This window comes from Cavia porcellus, unplaced genomic scaffold (assembly GCF_034190915.1).
Source record: "Cavia porcellus strain 051 isolate PalLab524CR breed Dunkin Hartley unplaced genomic scaffold, mCavPor4.1 scaffold_12, whole genome shotgun sequence".
Classification (NCBI taxonomy): Eukaryota; Metazoa; Chordata; class Mammalia; order Rodentia; family Caviidae; genus Cavia; species Cavia porcellus.
Genome location: NW_026947495.1, coordinates 47,783,099 through 47,790,224, shown reverse-complemented (window position 1 = coordinate 47,790,224; position 7,126 = coordinate 47,783,099). Strand labels below are relative to the sequence as shown.

The 7,126-nt window shown below is 36.0% G+C and overlaps 1 long non-coding RNA gene across 1 annotated transcript in view; it reads left to right on the top strand.

Annotated features, from left to right (window-relative positions):
* The window catches only part of LOC134478291 (uncharacterized), a 45,214-nt gene that overhangs the window by 4,323 nt on the left and 33,765 nt on the right, over positions 1–7,126 (top strand). The gene's annotated exons all lie outside the window — the stretch shown is intronic.

Below are 7,126 nucleotides of genomic sequence, written 5' to 3'. Positions count from 1 at the left end.
ACAGTGTGACTGGCTCTGCCATACCATGGCAAGAAAAAAAGGGTAAGATGTTTCTGGTTCAAGACACTGGGGTCTTTTGGGAGAGATGACTATAAATAAATTCTTTGCCTTTGTCGCAGTCTTTGCAAGTATAAACATTCATACTAGAACATAACTGGAGATGTGTGCAGAGGGATCTCTACAAGAGAGAGTAATTTTTTAAAGTTTTAATCAACATAAGCTCCTCAAATACAGAGGGATAGTTAAGATATAGCAATGAGAATACTACATAGTATACATTATAAATCATGTTTTCAAATAGTATTCAATGATGTGGAAAACATTTTTTTTGTTTTTTTGAAACAGAATCTCACTATGTAGCTCAGGTTGATCTTAAACTCACTATGTAACCAAGGCTGGCCTTGAGCCTGTTGCGATCCTCCTGCCAAAGCCTCCTGAATGTTGGGGTTACAGGTATGTGCTACCACATACAGTTTGATGGGGAAATTTTAATGGTAAGATAAGGAAAAGATAGGATGAAAACCAATAAAAACCAAATTTCTGAAATAGGGCAAAGTACAAATTTAAGTTTAGCTATTGTTTTGTCTCTTGGACCAAAATTTTGTATATGGCATACGCTTAGACTATCTCTTTGTTCTTCAATACAATTAAAAACTGATCTTCAAGATCACTGCTAAGAAACTGAAGACAAGTCACAAACTGGAAGGAAATCCTTGTCAAATACAGTGCTGATGGTATAGCATTGTCTAGAATATTTAAGAGATGCTTACAACTCAATAATAAAAACCAGATAACCCCATTAAAATAGGAGCAAAATATTCAAACAAAACCTTACAAAGAAGGAATATTGACAACAAAAAAGCACATAAAAGGTGTTCAATACCATTAAGCATCAGACAAACGTAAATTAAAACCATAATGAATCCCACTATATGTACATATATATATATACATATATATATATACATTTGTGTATGTGCACATACTTTATACACAAATAGCTCAACTATAAGCAAAAAAAAAAAAAGGAAAATGTCAAATTATGAGGAAGATGTTGGAACACTTGGAACTTTCAAACATTGCTAGTGAGATTGCAAAACTGTAATGATCTCTTAGAAGTCAGTCTGAAAGTTTCTTACAAAATTCAATATACACTTAGTATATACTTATAACTATAATCCAATTGTTACACACAAGAATATGTGTAAAAATATTTATAACAGGACTATTCATAACTGACAAAAGTTAAAAACAACCCAAAAGTCTACCAACTGTAGAATGGATAAACAGGTTGTGGTATATCCATGTAAAAGAATATAATTCAGCAATATAAAAGAATAATGTGGATGAATCTCAAATGCTTTATGGTAAATGGAAGAGCCAGACCTAAAAAAAAAAAAAAAAAAAAGAAGGGTACTTACTGTGTAATTCCATATATAAGACATTCTTAAAAAATTGAAACTGTAGAAATACAATCTGATTAGTGAATGCTAAAGTTGGCAGAAGAAAGGTTAAATTACCCAGGGATAGGAAGGGAAGTTTTGGGATTAATGAAACTACTCTGTCTTGATTGTAGAGGTGATTACATGAATCATATGAAAACAGTGGATTTTACTTCATGCAAGAAATATTTCAATGAACAATAAAAATAACTATTAGATAAATGAATGGAAATCCATATAACTGGCAAATACAGTACTTAGCAAGCAGCCCTCTCCGAAGGGTCCTAGAGTTCAGAGGTTACAACCTCTAGCAGAGTTCTCTATCTCTTGTGCAAGTAGAAGGTGGAAAGGTAAGGGAGTTGAGAGGGTTCTCTGTGTGGCTGACAATATTTACTATGGTGTTGTTCAATAGAAATTTCTGCGACACTGGAAATGTTCCATATCTGTTCTGAGTAAGTGGTGGCCTACAGCTGTAGGATGATTTAAGCACTTGAAATGTAGTTGGTGCAGATGAAGAACTAAAATTTTAATCTTATTTAAAATTAAACATTGATGCTCATCAACTTACAATGGGCTTAAGTCCTGACAAACCCATTGCAAATTAATAATAGTGCAAGTAAAAAATGCATTTAATATTCTTAACTTACAAAACAGTTAACTTAGCTCAGTCTATGTCAAACGTGCTCAGAACACTTATATTAGCATAAAATTGGGTAAAATCATCTAACACAAAACCTATGAATATCTCATGAAATTTATTGAATGCTGTATTGAAAGTGAAAAATAGACTGATTGTGTGGGTGTGTTTCTTATACCATCAAGAAATTGTAAATTGAACTGTTGTAAATTGACTGTAGTTTTAATTTAGATATAAAGAGCTACATGCAGCTTGTGGTTAAGATTAGTTAGCACAGATCTATGACACAAAACTTAGGTGTGGAATTGCTACCAGACCGCACTGACTAGCCTCTCCATCTAAGAGTTGCAGCAGGTGAGGCGGAAGTTGAAGAGCAGTCATCTTTAAAGGTCTTCCCCAGGACAGCCCAGCTGAGGCTGGAGTTGAGCTCCTGAATGAGAATAGAATGTGTGTCAAAAAGAGAAGGCTTCTTCTGAAAAAAAAAATGCTTGTTGGTTTAACCATGGAATGATGTTTTCACGTAATTCACAGCAAGTTTTGAGCACATGGATTTGGTTGTGAACTTCTTGGGAATTTAGTATGCAACATTTCCCAAGCTGTCTTTATCATGGAAACTTCTGTTCTCGCAGCCCTCTATAACATCCCCTAGAATCTGAGTGAGAAAGTCTGTCTGAGGTAGTGGGAGTTATGGTGTCCAGGAGTGAAAACCAAAGAAGTAACCAAGGGAATACGAAGAGTAGAAATAATAAGAATCCATAGATACCCCATCTCCCCAACTCTGAACATTTGACATGCCCATTATGGAGTACCCTAATTCCAAAAATCTGAAATGCTTTGAAGTCTGAAACTTTTGGAGGGCCCGTGTGGCACACGTGAAAAATTCCACACCTGATCTCTGGTCATTCAATGTGCATAAGCTTCATTTCATGCACAGTTATTAAAAACATTTTATAAGGCATCTTTAGGCTATGCTTATGAAACATAGGCATATATGGAACATAAATGAATTTTGTGTTTAGACTTGGGTCCCATCCCAGGATATCTAATTATATAAATGTAAATATTACTAGTGTAGTGGCACACATTTGTAATTCCAATACTCAGGAGGCTAAGGCAGGAGGATTACTATGACTTTGATGTAGGCCAGCCTGGACCGTATAATGAGTTCAAGACCAGCCTGAATTACCTAGCAAGACCCTATCTCAAAAGAAAAAAAAGTGTTATAAAATCTAAAAAAAAATGAAGTAAATACTTCTGATCCTGTACATTATATGTACAGTATATTCAATCTGCAGTAGGAATGTAACTGCCTCATTTTCCTTTTACCTCAGGTGGAAAATATCCAAATGTTTATAACAGAACTGAAAGAGAAAAACAAACCACCTGCTTATGTATAAAAAATTATGAGTGAAAGTGGCAAAAGGAAAAAGGAGGCCAATGTGTCTTGTGGTCTTCTAGCACTCATCACCAGCTTGTGATCATCTCTGCCTCCACGGGAGCAGGATGCCCAGCGTACAAGCTCAAGGGCTTTGCTGTATACTTAGGGTGGTGAGACAGCCCCAGGGTGGTGGCTTTTGTCCTGCCTGCCACCTTTATATTAGTCATCAAAAGCCCTGGCTGCCTTTGCACTCTGTGAGTTAGGTGGAGCCTGGATTATTTACTTTGGGGAGGTAGTAGAACTTCCACCAGGATGAAAGCCTCCTAGAAGGGCGGCAACATGCTATTACCCTTTGAATGGACTTTAAAGCTCCCTGTAAAGAGGCATTACCCTAGTTAACTGCAATGGGAGAGTAGTTCCTGTTAGGACCAAAGTATTTGGAATTGTGCCTCGTAATGCTGAAAAAGCCTAATAAAATGGATCTCACGATGGTGAAAGCCCAGGGAACTTTGTATTTTTTAAATGAAAAGATAATATAACATTAATAACATTAATTATATTTCACTTTCATCATAGTACTTTCTTCTTTTAATTTGTGTATGAGGAAGTATTATTACCTTCCTCATGTGTTCATATTTTTGCAGTGTGCATCTCATTTTATATACTTTTTTTCTTAAAATTAGTTACATGCTACCTCTCATGTCAAGTTCTGAAAGCATGGAAAATGTGTGTCAGAAATCACAGGTAAGAAGGCCAGCCAGAAATGTGACTGTCATGAGTTAGTGTGGTTTTAGACAAAAACCCTCTCCAAGGGGTCCTAACCTTGATTTGTAAGATACCTGTCTTCCAATATATATATATTGGATTTTATATATATATATAAAATCTTGTGTTTTTAAGATGTAGCATGTCTTTTCTAAAACACTGGGAGTTTTCTTTTTTCTGGAGACATTTTACATTCTTAGTATTCTCATGATGAAAGTTTTTTGTTGTCTTCTCTCTCTAATGGCAGAATCTGTAACAAAGAAGTCATTAATAATTTGGGGAGATATTCAAGTATATTTCTTCTCAGTTATCACACAAAAAGGCACTTTTGCATAGAGGGGATTCCCCCAGAAACAAAACGAATCTCAATTCCCTATGCAGAAATGGTGTATAAACATAATTCTGAAGTTAGCCAATCTTGATAACAAGGTAAGCAATGAAGGGCTTTTTTTTTTTTTTTTTTTAACTTTGAGACCTTGAAGTTTAATGGTGGGTGTCAGAAAATCAGGAGGCAAATAATGTTAATTAGAAGATAATAATAGTTTATTTATTTAAAGAAGCTCTACTTGAAGATCAGTAAAAACAACTTTCTGCAGTCCCCCACCTTCTTCACTTTCTATAAAGCCAATTTACTTACTGCAATTTACAGGTAAGAAAAGGCCATGAAAGGAGAAAAAGAGAAGCAAATTAATTGTCAAACAAAACAAGATGTCAGAGAAACGATTGGAAGCTGCTATTAATTCACTGTTGGTCCAATCTTTGCTAAGTTATACAGGGAATCTATATAATATAACTTTAACAAAAGAGCCAAAGAATAGCACACCTTCTAAACAGCAGATGCTAGTAATAAGTTATGTGTCACAGAGATGTGTGTTCCTCCAGTGTGTCTGAAAGGCTCTGGTACCAAGGATTCTGAAAGGGGTTCCAGTGGAAGGGGAGGGAAGGAAAGATGGAAGGGAGGAGAGAAGGGAGAGAAATCCTGAAAGGACGCCATTTTGTGGGTTACTGTCTGCACTGATGACTTCCTCAACCTTCTTTCTGAAAATTCTCCCCTTCTTTCCTGTTAAAGAAAAAACTGTAACTGCAAATTGATATCAAAGGTAATACTTGGAGACATTTTCACTTTAGTCTGTATCAGTTTTCTGAAGAACTGTGTTTTCTTTTTATACTTTGATTTTTTTTTTGTCTCTTATTCCTCAATTATGCGTGCTCCAGGTGGGGTATCGGGGATTATGGGGTGACTTTATGTAAAAATACTCACTGAGTCCTTTGGTTTAAGAGACCAAGAAATACTTGCTTGTGGAGGCCTTTTCTTGGTGTCTCAGAGAGCAGAGAGGTGGTTTTCTGGGCCTGGGGATCCCTGTTCATGACTTGGGACAGCTGAAGTCATGAAATGATGACTCTTTTCCTCTGAAGTTCCATCATGCTCTTGGGAAAGCTCCTATTTAATTGCTTATTAAACTACTTATTGTGCATCTCTTTGTTGGCAGAGCTCTGTGTTAGGTCTGCTACAAATTAGTCATCCAATTTAATATCTATGAAGATTTTTGCATTTTTACTTATTGACCAGATAATACATTCATATGATTCAAAACTCAAAAGCTACAAAAGGGTTTATGGTGAAAATCTATATGCCCTTCTCCTGATCATACCTCTTACTCTTCTCTTCCACTAAGTCTCCTTTCTGGGGGCAACAAAAATTGTTTTCCTAAGGTATTCATACATTTAGGAGACATTCTTACAATTGTTTCCCCCTTTTTATAACATACTTGTCACAGAATGTCTTGATAGCTTCCTCATTAGATACATACTGTAAGTATTTTGCTTTTACTTAGTGACTTGATAGCCATCCTTTCTATGGATGGGTGAGAATTTACTGTACCCATGTCTTTCTGATGAAGATCTAAGTTGTTTCTAACCATTTTCTATTCCAAGTAATGTTGCAGTGAATAATCTTAGACAAATGCAACTTTCCCTATGTGTGCCAGGTTATCTATAACATAAATTCCTAGAAGCAGATTGCTGGATCAAAAGGCTTCTACATTTGTAACACTGATATTGCCAAACTGCTCTCCACAGACCTTGGAAGGCAATTCCCAACAGAAAGAATGAGCGCCTTTTCCTCCCCAGCTTGGCCAGTTTACCATCTTTTGCTCTTTGTTGAGCTAATAATTAAAACAGAAGATGAAAAATAAGTATTTAATTTTACTTCCATCTGCATTTCTCAGTGTGAATGAAGTTGAATATTTTTTAATGTATAGGACTCATTTCTATGTTTTTGATATGGTTGTTTAATTGTAAAATATTGTTGATTTATTTATTGTTGGTATTTTGGCCATTTTCATTGTTATGTCTTAGACAGTCTTTATATACTGTAGTCAGTGTAACAAATCACCCTTTTAATAATTTTTTTAGTAAGTGAGATAATAGATACAAATTACTTATGTACACTTCCAAAGTGTTCTTTATAGGGGTTTTTGTTATTTTAGTGCTGCTTCAAATGCATAACATAAAGCTTTTTATTCAGAGGGAGAGTACTTGGGTTTGAACCCAGGGCCTCTACACTGAGCTACATGTCCAGCCCATTTTAAAATTTTTTACTTTGAGACACGTTCTTTTTCAGGCACTAGGTTGCTTAGGCTGGGTTCAAACTTTCAATCCTCCTGTTTCAAACTCCTAAATGCTGAGATTATAGGTCTGCACCATCACGTCTGGGTCTGGTTGATACGTGGTAATTCTTTGGTGTTCATTTTTGGGTGCTGGGGATCAAACCCAGGGCTTTGGGCATGCTAAGCATGCATTCTACCACTGAGCGCCCCCCCCCCCCGCCCCTATTAAAGTGATGGAGGGAAGGGTGAGGGCAAGTTAGTGGAGGGGACATAAAAGAACTAAAATGTATTATGT